Consider the following 17,864-nt stretch of genomic DNA (forward strand, 5'->3'; position numbering starts at 1 on the left):
AGCACCGTTGTATTGCACACTCGAAATAGATACTTTTTAAAATGTATTTTGTAATTTACGATTGGCCTCATGCGGGCCGGACAGGGACGTACAAAGGGCCGGATGCGGCCCGCGGGCCGCAGAATGCCCAGGTCTGGAGTAGATGAAGTAGAGGATCCAGGGGAAACATTTAAAAACAGGTTTCCCACGGTGTTTGCTGGTCTAGGTAGGCTCGATGGGGACTACAGCATTCGATTGAAGGAGTATGTGAGGCCCTATGCACTTACGACACCACGCAGGGTGCCGATTCCTCTGACAGAGAAAGTAAAGGAGGAGTTAGAGAGGATGGAAAAGATGGGGGTCATTTTGAAGGTGGAAAGGCCAACAGCGTGGTGTGCAGGCATGGTGCCTGTAGTTAAACCTAATGGGAAAATCAGAATCTGCATGGATCTGACCAGACTTAAAGGCCTACTGAAACCCACTACTACCGACCACGCAGTCTGATAGTTTATATATCAATGATGAAATCTTAACTTTGAAACACATGCCAATACGGCCGGGTTAACTTATAAAGTGCAATTTTAAATTTCCCGGGAAACTTCCGGTTGAAAACGTCTAGGTATGATGACATTTGCGCGTGACGTCAATGGTTGAAGCGGAAGTATTCGGACACATTGTATCCCAATACAAACAGCTCTGTTTTCATCGCAAAATTCCACAGTATTCAGGACATCTGTGTTGGTGAATCTTTTGCAATTTGTTTAATGAACAATGTAGACTGCAAAGAAGAAAGCTGTAGGTGGGATCGGTGTATTAGCGGCTGGCTGCAGCAACACAACCAGGAGGACTTTGAGTTGGATAGCAGACGCGCTATCCGACGCTAGCCGCCGACCGCATCGATGATCGGGTGAAGTCCTTCGTAGCGCCGTCGATCGCTGGAACGCAGGTGAGCACAGGTGTTGATGAGCAGATGAGGGCTGGCGTAGGTGGATAGCTAATGTTTTTAGCATAGCTCTGTCGAGGTCCCGTAGCTAAGTTAGCTTCAATGGCGTCATTAGCAACAGCATTGCTAGGCTTCGCCAGGTTGGACAGCATTAACCATGTGGTTACAGGTCCAGTGTTTGGTAGTATTGTTGATCTTCTGTCTATCCTTCCAGCCAGGGGCTTATTTTTTTTGTTTCCATCTGCATTTAAGCACAATGCTATCACGTTAACTCCGTAGCTAAAGTGCTTCGCCGATGTATTGTCGTGGAGATAAAAGTCACTGTGAATGTCCATTTCGCGTTCTCGACTCTCATTTTCAAGAGGATATAGCATCCGAGGTGGTTTAAAATACAAATCCGTGATCCACAATAGAAAAAGGACAAAGTGTGGAATCCAATGAGCCCTTGTACCTAAGTTACGGTCAGAGCGAAAAAAGATACGTCCTGCACTGCACTCTAGTCCTTCACTCTCACGTTCCTCATCCACGAATCTTTCATCCTCGCTCAAATTAATGGGGTAATCGTCGCTTTCTCGGTCCGAATCGCTCTCGCTGCTGGTGTAAACAATGGGGAAATGTGAGGAGCCCTTCAACCTGCGACGTCACGCTACTTCCGGTACAGGTAAGGCTTTTTTTTATCAGCGACCAAAAGTTGCGAACTTTATCGTCAATGTTTTCTACTAAATCCTTTCAGCAAAAATATGGCAATATCGCGAAATGATCAAGTATGACACATAGAATGGATCTGCTATCCCCGTTTAAATAAGAAAATTTAATTTCAGTAGGCCTTTAATGAGGCAGTATGTAGGGAGAGGCACATATTGCCATCAGTAGAGCAGTCACTGGCACAGTTAGACGGAGCAAAGGTATTCACCAAACTGGATGCCCGGTCAGGTTTTTGGCAGATTCCCTTGGCAGAAGAAAGCAGAGAACTTACAACATTTGTAACCCCCGCTGGCCGCTTTTGTTTCAATGTCCTACCATTTGGAATTAGCTCAGGGCCAGAACACTTTCAACGCCGCATGTCGCAGCTCTTAGAAGGACTGACAGGGGTTGTTTGTCATGCTGACGACATATTGGTGTGTGGGGTGGACCGGGAACAGCATGATAAGAGGCTGTCAGCGGTGCTCTCCAGACTTCAGGATGCTGGGCTCACCCTAAATGAAAAATGTGCATTCGCACAGCCAGAGTTAGTGTTTGTGGGACACAAAATCAGTGGCGAGGGCATAGCACCGGACCCTGAAAAAGTCAGAGCAATCACAGACATGTCTACTCCACAAAATGTAGCAGATGTGAGCAGGTTTCTAGGCATGGCAACATACGTAGGTAAATGTTTGCCTTTTTTCACAGACATAACCAAACCGTTACGGGACTTGTTAGCAAAAGAGAGTGAGTGGGTATGGTGAGAAGTGCAACAGGCCGCATTTGAAAAAGTGAAAAGGGAGCTGGCCTCAGACAGGGCGCTGGCACAGTACAGGCCAGGTGCCAAAACGAGAGTGTCCGCAGACGCTTCTTCTTTTGGGCTCGGGGCGGTTCTCACTCAGATGCAAGAGAACAAAGAGTGGCGACCAATAGCATACATATCACACAGTCTCTCTGATGCTGAAGAGATATGCACAGGTAGAGAAGGAGGCGCTTGCAGTTACATGCGCATGCAAAAGGCTCAGCTCATACCTAATAGGCCTGCAGTTCACCCTAGAAACAGACCACAAGCCACTGTTAGCTCTGTTAGGAACAAAGGCACTGGATGACCTACCCCCGAGAATCCAGCGCTTTCGCCTCAGGCTCCTCAGGTACTCATATCAAATAGTACATGTCCTAGGGAAAGCATTGATAACGGCAGATGCGTTATCACGCGCACCCATCGTGCACACACTCACAGAAGATGAAAGGGAGCTAGAAGGGGAGGTGAAGGTGTTTGTGGAATCAGTGCAACAGTGCCTACCTGCATCTAAGGCAAAACTACAACAGATTAGAGATGCACAAGAGCAGTACTCCATATGCAGATGGCTTAGAGAGCTATGCAAAAGGGGGTGGCCCAGACAGGAAGAGCTGCCAGAGCAGCTAAAGCCCTGCTGGACGTACCAGGGCGAACTATACTGCGCAGGAGGACTTTTAATGAAAGGTCAGAGGATTGGGATTCCTGAGACTATGCAGGCAGAAATGCTGGCCCGTCTGCATGAAGGTCATATGGGTATATCTAAATGCAAAGCAAGAGCAGAGCAGTCAGTGTGGTGGGTGGGCATAACGAGTCAAATCACTAAAATGGTGGCACAGTGTGTAACATGTATTAAAAGCCAATCACAGCGTCCTGGCAAAAGGTGGGGGTGGATATGTTTTACCTGGAAGGAAGCTCCTACCTGTTTGTATTCGAGATACATTGACATTGAGAAAACCCCAATTACCACATCTAAGGGGATTATCAATACACTTAAAGGCATGTTCTGCAGGCACAGAGTCCCAGAGGAGCTACGGAGTGACAATGGTCCCCAGTTCTCATCAGCAGAGTTCACAGCCTTCGCCAGAGATGATGACTTTTCTCACGTGACTAGTAGCCCTTACTTCAGCCAGAGTAACGGAGAGGCGGAGAGGGCTGTCAAGACGGTGAAGTTGTTGTTACTTAAGAATGTGGAGGACCCATACAGGGCAATGTTAGCATATAGAGTCACACCATTGCACCATGGGCTGTCACCAAGCGAGCTCCTGATGGGAAGGCGTCTCCGCTCACCGCTGCCACAAGCACCATCCAAGCTCAAACCACAGCGGCCTAGAACAAAGGCCTTCGAGGAAAAGGACTATCAGCTGAAATGCACACAGGCTCAGAACTTTGACAGCAGACACCGGGCCACACAAAAGCCCGAGCTGAGGCCTGGACAGTCAGTATGGATATCTCCGTCAAAACAAACAGCTACAGTGATCAGGAAGGCCTACACGTCACGCTCCTATGTGGTCGACACTGGAGCAGAGGAGGTGAGGAGAAACAGGGCTCACCTTCAGGCTCTCCCTGGGCCACAGCTCCAGCCACAGTCGGCCCCACAAGAGCCACCAACCCCACAAAAAGAACACAGAACAGAGAGGGAAGCAACACCAGGTACACCAATCAGAGAGCAGGTAACCCAGACACCGAAAGACGGCAGGTAAAGCCACCGGGGTGGCTTAAAGACTGTCTCGTGAAAGGACAGGACATAACGAAACTCATCTTGTGTAATGTTGAAGAAAAAAAAAAAAAAGGCAATTACTGTTTGACTGTAAGTTGGCAACACTGTTGTTGTTTTGTTTTTTTTTCTCAGGGAGAAATGAGGACGGTAAGGAATTTGTTATGCAATTCTCATACATAATGCCTTTATAGGGTGTTAGGTTGATTCATTATAAATGGTGATGCTTATTTATAAATACATTGCAATGATTGTTCATTCCTTGTTGTACATTGGAGAAGGGGAGATGTAGTGGATGTCCCTTATGGGCATCCGTAGTTGTGTTTGTATGTCCGGGGCATGCGCAGTTGGTTCAGTAAAGTCTACACCACTGAAGTGGAGAGCCGTGTGTGTGTCACTGATTTCTACACTATCCAAAGACTGTGAATTTATCGATGTGGACAGTGAGATAAAAGCACAGCTCATTCAGAGCTGCACTTCCTCGAGAATCCGCAGGAGGGCGCTCAGAGACCATGAAATGACGCTGGAAGCGCTGCTGAATTTTGGGAGAACGTTAGAAATATCAGAACAGCAAGCAGAGGTCATAGAACAGGGGTCGGCAACCCAAAATGTTGAAAGAGCCATATTTGAGCAAAAATACAAAAACAAATCTGTCTGGAGCCGCAACACATTAAAAGCCATATTACATACAGATAGTGTGTCATGAGATATACATTGAATTGAGATGACTTAAAGGGAACTAAATGAGCTCAAATATAGCTACAAACGAGGCATAATGATGCAATATGTACATACAGCTAGCCTAAATAGCATGTTAGCATCGATTAGCTTGCAGTCATGCAGTGACCAAATATGTCTGATTAGCACTCCACACAAGTCAATAACATCAACAAAACTCACCTTTGTGCATTCACTCACGTTAAAAGTGTGGTGGACAAAATGAGACAGAAAAAGAAGTGGCATAAAACACGTCCTAGAAAGTCGGAGAAAGTTATACATGGACACAAACTAAGGTGAGTTCAAGGACCGCCAAAATTAGTAGGACAAAACGGCGCTCGCCAAATACTCGAATCAGTGAAGCATGTTTAATATAAACAGTGTGCTTTATAACAATTAGGGAGGTTTATGTCATGTTTGTCCTCCTACAGAAACCATATTAAAACAAAAAATGTATTTTTTTCCCCCTCATCTTTTTCCGTTTTTCATACATTTTTGAAAAAGCTTCAGAGAGCCACTAGGGCGGCGCTAAAGAGCCGCATGCGGCTCTAGAGCCGCGGGTTGCCGACCCCTGTCATAGAACAAGGTCCATCCACTGCTGTTAACGCACTTGAACACAAGTATAAACCACAAGTGAGTGATCAGAGGGGAAATAACAATTATAACAAAGTCACTGAATGCAGAAACTGTGGGGGGAGATATCCTCACAGAGGAGACTGTCCAGCAAAAGGCAAGGACTGCAATGCATGTGGAAAACCAAACCATTTTGCAAAGGTATGCCGCTCAAATCAAAGAAAATCAGCTCAAGACAGAAATATACGTCATGATCACAATAAAGACACCACATTTGGACAACAGGAAAACACAAGACGTGTAAATCGAGTGACTGCATCAGACTGTGGTATACGCCGGGATAGGGATGATGTTGATAAGAAATTATCGAGTTCGAGCCCATTATCGAATCCTCTTATCGAACCAATTCTCTTATCGATTCCAGATAGGTTGTTGTATATGGAAAAAAACAATATTTGGTTTAACAAAAGCTCACTTTTATTTTATAAGAAAAAAATAAAATAAAATAAATAAATAAATATTGACTGTTGTTACGCAAAGTATATTAAGTGGGATTTTTCAGAAAAATAAATATATGCAGTAACACAAAAACAACCTGTCGCTGTGATCACTATAGGTGTATAAATAATAATATAGTGTTAAATAAAATCAGTCCCTTGGGCACAAAACTGAAAATAATACAGCTCTCCAAAAAGTGCACTTCTTGTCAAGGTGTGTTGGTGACGAACCCCAAGATGCAGAGAAGGCGGCAGGCTTTGTGCGAGAAAACATGATTTAATGTCCAAAATATAAAAAAATAAAGAAAAGACACAAACCAGGAACTAGGAATGGCAAACTGGAAACAGTGAACGGGGATCCAGCAAACAGGGACTAGGAACAAAAAGACAGTAAGCTACAAACAGCTACAAAATATAGCTTACCGCATACAGCTACATTGATATCGACACGACAGGTCGGAACGACAATAATCCAGCACTGACTGGAGGGGAAGGCAGGTTTAAATAGCAGCTGGCTGATTGACACCAGGTGTGGCCAGGTGCCAATCAGCCACAGCTGAGGGGACAGCACTCAGAGAGACAAACAGGAAACTGAACCAAAATAAGAGTGCTGACAGGAAATAAAACAAACACAGAGGAAAAACTAAAACTTAACCAAACTGTCAGGGACAAGCCTGACACTTCTGCTGCTATTGGAACATACTAACTACACACACTATGACGCTAAGAACACTACAGTCATCAATCAACAATTCTTCTTCCCTTACATGAGAGCGAAGCCTGGCAATAATTGCATATTGCCTGTTCTGCCCTCACTATACGTGTTGAGGTTATACAGCTTGGCAGACAGCTAACAAACAATCCAAGACGTCTAATAAAGTTCCAAAGCAGATTAATCCATTTAGGCTCTTTATTGTTGTTGATCTTGCTTTGTCTTTTCCTATCTTTACTTTTGTTTTGCACTGGACTGTTATTTTTTTTTTTTTAAACTGAAATACACACAATGACAAATGTATAAGCTATGTGATTCAATTAACATACTGAAATGTAATACACAATATGTAAATATTAGCTTCACACTAATATACAGTACTATTATCAAACAAATACTTCTGAGTGTTGAAACTACACGACTGGCAGCCATTTTAAGTCCTCAAAACATCCATTGAAACAGTGGAGAAAATTTGTTTTTCAATAGACATCTTACTATCAAATTGAAACACTTTCCACCTTAATATTGAGTTATATAAACAAGTTAAACAGTTTACTTACATACTTATCTTTTCCAAGGCTTGTAAGAGCTAACACAACTTGTCTACTTCTCAATTGTCTCATGAACTGAACTGACTCGCCAACCCGGAAGTGCCCAAACTAATGACGCGTAGTATTTTCATATCACCACAAGGTGTCAGTAAGAGTCTACAATCAAATGGGCATAACATTGCGTCCCACGGGCATTTCCTGTGGGAAGGGATTCGTTCTCAGGGATTTGAATAAAGAACCAATTCTTTTTCTTTACTATAGTGGTCTCGATAACGGGTACCGGTTCTCAAAAAGGGATTCGAGTACAAGGACTCGGTTCTTTTCTTATCAAACAACCAGGAAAACCGGTTTCGAGCATCATCCCTACGCAGGGATTCATCAAGCAGTGATGATCAGTATGTATTTTCAGTAAATGGTGAAGCCTGCCCCAAACACCCCAGAACACACATACTGCTCAATGATGTGCAAGTTGCAAGTGTTGATTGACTCTGGAGCAGCAGTTAACATTATTAGTGAAAACATATACAATATGCTCAAGCCACAGCCAGAAATGAGTGCTGCCAAAATCATGATTTTTTCATATGGGTCCAAACATGCTTTGCCTATTATTGGTGTTTTTGAGTGCCGTGTGAAAGTAAAGGGCAGAAACATGCAAACAACCTTTTATGTGCTGAAGGGCAGTGGACACTCTCTTATGAGCTATGACACAGCTAGCAAGCTTGAATTAATCCATATTGTAAATGCTGTGGACCCCACCATCAGGAGTGTGTCAGATCACCTGATTGACAGTTATCCAGAACTGTTCACTGGGATAGGCAAGCTCAAGGATTTCAGTGTGAAGCTACACATTAATCCAGATGTACAGCCAACGTGTCAACCACACAGAAGGGTGCCATTCCACATCCGACAGAAGGTCGAAAAGGAATTACGAAAGCTGGAAGAGGACGACATAATCGAAAGAGTGACCGGACCAACACCTTGGATCTCTCCAATAGTTACCCCACCAAAGCCTAAAGACTCGGATCAAGTAAGGATCTGTGTTGACATGCGACAAGCAAATGTAGCAATACAGCGTGAACGTAACCTCTCACCCGCGATAGACGACGTGATCCATGACCTAAACGGTGCACGTACCTTTTCAAAATTGGACCTCAACAAAGGCTACCATCAGCTAGAGCTACATCCGGATAGCCGTTACATCACCACCTTCACAACTCACCTAGGCCTGAGACGGTACAAAAGACTGAGCTTCGGCATATCGTCGGCTGCTGAAGTCTTCCAGAATACCATCTGTCAGGTATTGCACGGCATCCCTGGTGTCAAGAATTTAAGTGATGACATCATTGTGTACGGCTCATCCCAGAAAACCCATGACGATGCTTTGCGAGCAGTCTTTTGCAGACTCAAAGTAAGCGGCCTCACACTGAATCGCAACGAGTGCGAATTTAACAAGCAAAGACTGGAATTCTTTGGCTTCATCTTCTCAGCTGATGGCATCTCAGCTGACCCTCGCAAAGTGGCAGCCATACATCGAGCATCAGAGCCCAAAGACCCTGCCGAGATCAGAAGCCTTCTCGGCATGGCAAATCACTGCACCACTCAGAGAGCTCACCAAGAAAGGAGCAGCTTGGACTTGGGGTTCTGAGCATTCAGCTGCGCTACAAGCACTCAAGGAGCGCCTCACCAGCGACACTACCATGTCCTACTTTGATCCGAAAAAGGACACTGAACTTGTTGTGGACGCCAGCCCATGTAGTTTGGGTGCGATTCTTTTTCAGACAGACAAGGGAGAGAAGCATGTCATAGCGTATGCCAGTCGGGCACTGACGGAGGTCGAAAGGCACTACTCGCAGACAGAACGAGAGGCCCTAACGATCATCTGGAGCTGTGAGCATTTCCACCTATACCTATACGGTAATCAGTTTACCCTTGTGACTGACCACAAACCGTTGGAGCTGATATGGCACAACCCAAAGTCCAAGCCACCTGCCCGGATAGAGCGATTGGGACTTCGGCTTCAACCCTACGACTTTAAGATTGTCTACAGTAAGGGAGCTGACAATCCTGCTGATTACATGTCTCGACATCCGCTTACAGCTCAGACTTTCGGAAGCACGAGAGCTTCCAAGATTGCAGAGGAATATGTCAACTTCATATCGCAGTTGGGTACGCCCAAGGCAATGATGCTGGACCGCATCAAAGCAGAGACACTGAAATATGACATTATGCAACAGGTCGGTGCACATATTAAGAACAATTCATGGCACACAATCACTGACAGAGAACCGCATGCTGTTACACTTCAGCAGTACAGACATGTCAGAAATGAACTCACACTGTCAGCAAGCAAGGACCTCATACTCAGAGGCTGTAGGATTGTAATTCCATCATCTCTACAACGCCATGTCCTGGAACTTGCTCACGAAGGCCATCAAGGCATTGCCAAGACAAAGGTCCTGCTCAGAGAAAAAGTGTGGTTTCCAGGCATTGATCAACAAGCAGAGACAATCATGCAAGGTTAGCGCCTTGCATGGCAGCTCCCGCCATCAGTGTGTGAATGTGTGTGTGAATGGGTAAATGTGGAAATACTGTCAAAGCGCTTTGAGTACCTTGAAGGTAGAAAAGCGCTATACAAGTATAACCCATTTATCATTTATTTATTTATATCAAAACCTGTCTAGCCTGTCAGGCTAACACTCCAGTCACCAGGACTTAGCCACTCAAAATGTCCAAGCTACCGGAGTTACCATGGCATTCAATAAGTGCAGATTTCTATGGACCTCTCCCATCCGGAGAATACCTGATTTTGATTGTAGATGACTACACACGGTAACTACTGGACATTCTACAGGCAATTTCCTCCAGTGTGGTGATTCCCCGCATGGACAACATCTTCTCAATTTTTGGGATACCATGTTGTGTGAAGACAGACAAAGGACCTCCATTTAATGGTTCCCAGTTTTCCCAGTTTGCTCAACACATGGGATTCCATCACAGAAAAATAACACCACTTTGGCCACAAGCAAATGCGACAGCAGAAAGATTCATGCGTACCTTTGGGAAGGTGATTCGCATCGCTCCGATGCAAGGCATGCATGGAAGCAACAAATAAACATCTTCTTACGTGAGTACCGAGCTACACCACACTGCACGACAGGAAGATCTCCGGGAGAGTTGATGTTCCAACGACGCATGAATACAAAGATATATTATCAGCCTGCTCAGCAACCATAAGTGCTGACGAAGAAGTGCGTAAAAGGGACACTGAGGAAAAAGCCAAAATGAAGTACCGTTCTGATGAGCAACGACATGCAGCACCATCTTACATCAAGCCAGGTGACATTGTGCTTAGTCAAGTGAAACAGAACAAGTTCACAACACCGTACAGCAAGGAACCACTCACAGTCACTAACGTGAAAGGCTCCATGGTGACAGCTGAACGGAATGGCCATACCCAGGCACGTGCACACATAGGGCCCTATGGGTGCCTGAGCCCCTGCCCTTTTTTGCCTTGTCTTAAAAAGTGCCCTCTGCCTTTGTGTGTGTTTTTTTTTTTTTCTTTTTTTTTTTTCTTTAAACAACATTAATAAATTCCTGTCAGGGATGTAAAAAACATAAAACAAAAAAAAAAAAAAGTAGAAAAACTCCACGTTTTCTTGTAATACCGGGTTGTTTGAGCCTGCCGCTTCCGCCAGAGAGAGCAAGTGCCCCTGGCTGCAGCCCGCAGATCGAGGATGGGCTAAACGTTTAACCCATGGGTTCACCTCCGCGGGCTCCATCTGGTGGCGGAGATCCGGCAGATTCTCAAACGTCATTATATATAAAGTTCCGGGAGTTGCAAACGGCAACAATCACTTTCTCCTCCATGCTGCAGTTCACCCCTGACTGCACTACACTGCACTGAGTTTGACGGTTGAATGCTGATTGGCTGTTACTTGCATGAATATTTTAATGATCGACTTGTTTGTCTATCCTTACATTAGTTTATGATGTACAATATCGAAGTTGGTCTTTATTCGTTTCGAAACCGGGTTGCTTTCGCGGTTCAAGGGAGTAACCCCTGACTGCAGCCTGCAGATCGAGGAGGGGCTTAAATTTTCCCTAAATGTGGACTGGTCTAAACTTTTAAACGTTTAGCCCCTCCTCGATCTGCGGGCTGCAGCCAGGGGTTACTCAGAGAGAGAGAGAGAGGGCAAATGAGTGAGTAAGTGAGAGGAGAGAGAGCCAAGTTACTGCGCCCCTGAGACGTGACAGTGGAGCAACTTGAACCTGTGAGTTATGGTCTAGTCGCCGTCCACTTATTCAGCATCTAATATGGGTAATACTTCAGAAAAACGCTGTATTATTCTATTATTCAATGTGTCAGCTTCTGTTTTTGCCGGACGTCGGAGCACAGCGCATCAATTGAGCACGGCACATCAAGTCCGCACAGAGCAGAGCGGATCGTGCGGGACAGGAAGTAATGTACAAAATACAAAACAAAACACCGGGTTAATTTTCAAAATAAAATGCACTGTGTTTACGGCGGATCACATTTCTCTCACAGTAGAGTTTTAGATATAAGGTTATTGTAACTTTGCTACTACTGTGTGGGTTAACAAAATAATAATAATAATAATGATAATAATAACAATAATAAGAAGAAGAACAATGGTAATAATAATAATAATAATAATAATTATTATTATTATTAATAATAATAATAATTTCAGCATTCTGGGGATATAAGATGTAGGTTATCTGTTAGGAATATTGCCATCTGTATTTAAACTTGATTCATGTTGATTATACCTGCAGCACAATGCCAAAAAAAGAAAGGATACAGCCCTCTACTGGCCCCTGGTCCATATTTTTGGCCCTGTATTGCGTTTCAGTTGTTTAGTCTGAGCATTAAGTGAGATAGACCATACGTTACAAGTTGATGGTGTTTTAATCAAGTTAAGGGAAGAAGGACAGATTTTCACATTGAAGTTTTTTCCATTTGGGTATTTATTTTTGTATTTTTTTTTCAAAGTTCATGTTGCACTGTTCAATGTTCAATATTAAAGTGCTTATCTTTAACAATAAATAGCCTAATAATAAACCAGTGTTTTGTTGCTTTTCATGTCTCCCAAGCCTATGATAATGTGAATTAACTCATTATGACCATAATTTGTTGACACAAAAGAAATGGCAATCACTTTTACCTACAAAGGACACACAGCTAAGTAGTTAGCTTCCTATTAGCAAATTTAATTTTACATTAATTTCCATATTGTGTAAAGGACCAAAAAAAAAATTCCTGCCCTTTTCTGACTTTGAGCCCCTGCCCCTCTATAATCATGTGCACGTCCCTGGCCATACCATCACTAGGAACAGTTCGATCTTCAAGAAAATCCATCCCATGGCGCAGCAAGACAAACTGCCACCACTCGACTTCGACCTGGATCCTGATCCTAATGATGGCAATGATCACCCAGAACCAGCACCTACACCGCCTAGATACATCCTCCAGCCTATCTGCGTGACTATGAATGGACTGTTTAGAGTTTACGGAGACACACAAAGAAAATATATCCTTTCAATATCTTGTTTAGCCAGGTTGTGTTTATGAATGTCTTTCATATGTCCTGTATCAACAAGTGTATGCAATGTGAAATATGATGTTGATATTTTGAGTGTCCACACTTGTGATTTCAAGGCAGTCATTTTAAGTTTACAAGACTAACTTAAGTTGTATAAGAACCTGTGTTAGTGTCCATTTGATAGACAGGTTGTCTTTAAAAAAAAAAAAAGAAAAAAAAAAAGAGTGATGTGATATTTAGGTATACGTTGGCTGCGTGGTGACACGCACTAGTGGACAATGTTAGAACAGTTACGCCTGATGCATGAGACAGGTGCATGCAAGCGATGTGGATGATTAAAGCATCCAAATCCATCTAACCGTCTCAATATTGAACCAGCAACAAAGTACACCTACAAACATTACACTCCCCCAGAAGATTTCTTTGTGATTTTCACATACAAATATTGAAGATCTTTGCTCCTTCTCAACTCTGTGGTAATATTATTTTCACAAAATACAACCAATAGTACGTTAATGTTAAATCTTACTTGTGAAAAGTAATCCCCCGATTCCTATTTTCAACTGTCCGCTCAGTTGAGCAGGAAAACGCTGAACACCAGCATCTTTGTTTTCTACCTGTCAACTGTCCGTTTAGGCTGCTTGCCGGCTCCTCATCACCACTTCAAGATGGCGGCCTAATTTCTCACGTCACAGCAGCCAATGCTGCGTCTACTTATAAGATGTCTATGGTTATAAAGTCATTGCAAACACGGCAATCTGTTGGGTCCACTGCAGTTCGTTACCTTATTCATACTTTTGTCAAGTGATTTTTTTTAAGCAGGGTTGCACGAGGTACCTGTACATAACGTTACGTAAGTCAATGTATCACACACAGTAACGTAACGTTAGACGGCGGTCTGCAGCACCGCATATTTTAGCCACCTACAAAAAGACAAACATAGTCAAATAAAGGTCAGTTAAAATGTACACTATATTAAAAATATGTGTACATATTGCATAGGGCCCTGACATCTAAAAAGTACAACTCTGTTCATTGTTATGTTCATGTATTTGCTATGAGATCAATGAGATAAAGTAAGAACAGGATAGAAACTGCTGTGGTTACAATGCAATATGCCATGGAAATACAATGTTAACACATTTGTGCAAATAAGTACAGTTGCACTTGTTTTTTCAAATGTGTTTATTCTCTAAAGGAATGAGTTAAATGTTTAAAATGACTGGTTAATAGTGCTATTATTAAGTGTAATGTCAGCAATATTTTTTTCCCTGCAATTTCAAATGCACTTGTTTTAATAAATAAATACAGCATTTTAAAAGCATACACAATCTGTGTAAATATATTAGTCTGTGGTTAAAAGGACTTGAAAGGACTCAAAACGCAAAATGCAGGACTTCGTGTCATGACATGGACTTTGGCGCAGTTTCCTGCGCGGATTGCTTTCCCGAGATGCAAAACAACTGGACCGGTCATGGCTTGAAGGTAGATACATGATTTATTTTAACACTAACAAAAGGTGAAAACAAAAGGCACGCACAAGGCGGAGAACAAACTTAGCTATGAAAACAAAAACTAGCACAAAGGCAAAAACTATGGACAAGAAATAAATAACACTTACTGTGACCAGAATGAACAGCATGAACTATGATAAACATGAGGTAGCATGGATAGTAGAGGGTAATCTTGGCATGAAGTGAGCAGAGGTATCAGAGTTAATGTCGCCAGCCAGACTAACTGAAAAGGACAGGCTTAAATACTAGTGACATGATTGATGACAGGTGTGTGAGTCCGAACGTGAAAACAGGTGCAACTAATGGGTTGACATGGTAACAAAGCAAGGGAGTGAAAACAGGAACTAAAAAGAGTCCAAAAACCTAACAGAACATAACTTAAACAAAACATGATCACAGACATGACACTTGGGACTTGACTTGAGACTTTCCAGTCTTGACTTTGGACTTGACTCGGGACTTGCCTGTCTTGACTCAGGACTTGACTCCAGACTTGAGAGCAAAGACTTGAGACTTACTTATGACTTGCAAAACAATGACTTGGTCCCACCTCTGCCACATAAGATACGTTTTAATTGATGATGCGTGTTTATGCGCCAGAAAATAACCCGTTTTGTACACTGTTGGTGGTGATCAATGGCCAGTAGTGCGTAAATGTGTTTTTGTATAGTATTTCTCAAGCTTTGGTCATGTGGGGACATAAATTATGGTATTTTGAAGTCGGATATCACTAAAGGCCTAGGTGGGAAACGCACGGGCCACCACTGCAGTTTAATATACCCACAAAATGTATTTATGACAACTTGACAACATTATCGGTAGAAGCGTAGCAATCCGTTGAAAAAGAGACATGCTACAACACTGGTATGAAATCATCTTTCTTCTTTTCTGTCCTTTTGCTGTGTCAGAGGCTCCGCGAGTCCGCACGCACACACACAGACACACACACCCCTTCCCTCAGGCCTCAGTAAACCATCCATCCATTCATTTTCTACCGCTTGTCCCTTTTGGGGTCGCGGGGGGTGCTGGAGCCTATCTCAGCTGCATTCGGGCGGAAGGGGGGGGGCACCCTGGACAAGTCGCCACCTCATCGCAGGGCCAACACAGATAGACAACCAGTGTCGACGAATTAAAAAAAAGTGTTGTAGAATTTCTGACCTTTTGACCTATATTTCTTGTCTTTTAAGAATGTCCGCTCATTTTCAATTCTCTTGTATTTTGTGCCATTGAATGGACCAGTTGTGGGACAAAAGTGAATATTAAGTCGTGCCAACCTGTCTACAGAATGTGTTGACTGTCTAAAGGATTCGAGTTGTTATGGAACAGATAGGGAAAACAACAAGACATTGACGCATTTAGATAACAAACAATGACGCACAAGAGACATATAAAAAATGGCAGAAGACCGGAACTCGACAGTGATTTTGGCTTGTGTGTGTCTTGTTTACTCCGGAGTAACATGTGGTCTGTCTGCACGGCCAACTTAATTCAACCTGCACTTCTGATAATGGGTAAATAAATTTGTTGTACTAAACTACTTTTGTTGCCTGTTTAAGCTTCGGACAATCCACTACACAAATTGGCGTCACGAACAGGATGGTTTAGAAGCTACAGGTCGACAGCCGCTCCCGCTCTCTCAGTCAGGCAGACAGTGTGCTGCACGCGCGCATAACAAGGTAAGCGTTTTGCTTAAAGTGTAAACATTTTCTGCCTGGAGAGAGCCGGATCGATAAGACTAATTGCTGAACCTATTTTTGATAAAAGATAGGTTTAGTCAGGTTCTCCAAAAACAACCTGGAATGTGGTAAATTATGGTTGGATTGAGTTGTTTTATATGTGATCATTTGTCTGTGAGTTTGTTGAAAACTTGTGATTTCTTGTCTTTAACATAAGGGGATTGTTGATAGAATTTTGGTGGTTTGGAGTGTTTTTGAAGCGTAGACTATGTGAGACGAAAAATTTCTTTTAACCTCTTCATCCTCTGTCGTTGCTGGCAGAGGATGCTTCTTTCTGCAAGTGCATCAGAATTAGCCAGAGTTGGATACAGCTAAATTTAAGGCAGGGTTTGCTAACTGGTGTGACATTTGGCCCATACAAATTTATGAAGTCTATGAATGTGCGACATATCTCTCTATGTGGAAACTGCAGCGGTGGAAAAGCCTCATTTTGGGTGACCGTTTGGTGACTCCGGTAAAGGAGATCAACTGAGCTGTATTTGTCACGACGTTCTGTTTAATTGGCTGCAGTATAGATGGATAGAGATCGCGCTCCATATGGTAGAGCTTTGGTGGAGCTTTGGTGAAGCTTTGGTGAAACTGTATGGAACTGACCAAAACATGATGACTGTAGAGCATTGGGTGATTATCAGTGACTCTATGGTGCTTTTATGCTGTTGCCGTGTATTGGTCAGGGAGTAAAACCAGGGGCTGCTCCGCTGAACGGGTTAATCGCCGTTGTATGAGTAATGATGGGACCTGTGTTTGTTAATGAGACGGCCGATTCCACAAAAGCACACGTGCATTAGTTGTTTATATTGGTCCGGACCAGGGGGGCGTGTATTGTGGGATAAAAATGTGTGTTTTTTAAATTTATATATATATATATATCTGCGTATTGTAATAACATTTGTGTAGCACCTGGTTTCTTATCTGTTTTAATTCCCCTCTGAAAAAATCAACCTCTCCTCCTCACCTCCCTCCCTCATGCTTTTGTGAGAGTTCCCTCACACTTTTTTCGCACCCACGCTGATCTGCAAGAGCTGGGAAATTGTCGGTTATGTGTGTGCGTGTGAGAAAATAGACAAAGTTATGTACAGAAAACACATGAGTGAATGATCCATCCATATAATTATTTTCTTCCGCTTATCAAGAGGTTGGATCGCGGAGGCAGCAGCCTAAGCAGGGAGGCTCCCCCTCTTGGGCGCTGCGAGCGAATTCCAGTCATTTGAATTTGTTTTTAACTATACTGGTGATTGTGACTGTGCGATATTACAGTTGTTTTACACACTGAGATTTTGAGTACGGGAAAAAAGGCTCTTGCTCGCTGGTAAATTCTCTGTGTGTGAGTGACTGTGTGACGCATATAAAGAAAAAAAAAAAAAGGAGTCTCAGCTGGGAGACATTATGAGATAAGAGTGTGTGCGTGTGACGAGGCTGTGTGAGTGACAGCTTCGTGAGGCGTGGTTCGAAGAGGTGTGACAATGTTAGGATAGCATTGAGCTAGGATAGCATTGAGCTAGGTTAGCATTGTGTTAGCATAGCATTGAGCTAGGTTAGCATTGTGTTAGCATAGCATTGGGCTAGGTTAGCAAAAGTTTGCTTACTGAGGCATAGTAAGGCTAAGTTAGCATCTAGCTTGGCATTACTAAGTGTGGTTGAACAGTTATTCTCGGTCTGTAGAGTGTGCTAGTAGTAGGTGCTTGCTAAGTCCAGTAAAATAATAGATATATGGAAAATTACACGTTTAAATATCAATAAATAAATACGGATTGTGGGACATTGAAACATTGTTTAATTCATCATTCATTTATATGTTTAGTATACTTTTTTTTGGTACAGCCTTGTTGCTTATCTGATCCATCCAGTTTCTGTGTGGAAGTTGAGACAAACACACACGCACGA

The 17,864-nt window shown here is 43.1% G+C and overlaps 1 protein-coding gene across 1 annotated transcript in view; it reads right to left on the reverse strand.

Annotated features, from left to right (window-relative positions):
* LOC133651572 (beta-1,4-galactosyltransferase 3-like) overlaps nucleotides 1–5,401 on the reverse strand; it is a 33,006-nt gene extending 27,605 nt beyond the window's left edge. The window contains exon 1 of the mRNA XM_062049553.1: nucleotides 5,017–5,401. The gene's annotated coding sequence lies outside the window, so the exon portion shown is untranslated. The remainder of the gene's footprint in view (nucleotides 1–5,016) is intronic.
* Between the last annotated feature and the right edge of the window lie 12,463 nt (nucleotides 5,402–17,864).

This window comes from Entelurus aequoreus, linkage group LG06, assembly GCF_033978785.1.
Source record: "Entelurus aequoreus isolate RoL-2023_Sb linkage group LG06, RoL_Eaeq_v1.1, whole genome shotgun sequence".
Classification (NCBI taxonomy): Eukaryota; Metazoa; Chordata; class Actinopteri; order Syngnathiformes; family Syngnathidae; genus Entelurus; species Entelurus aequoreus.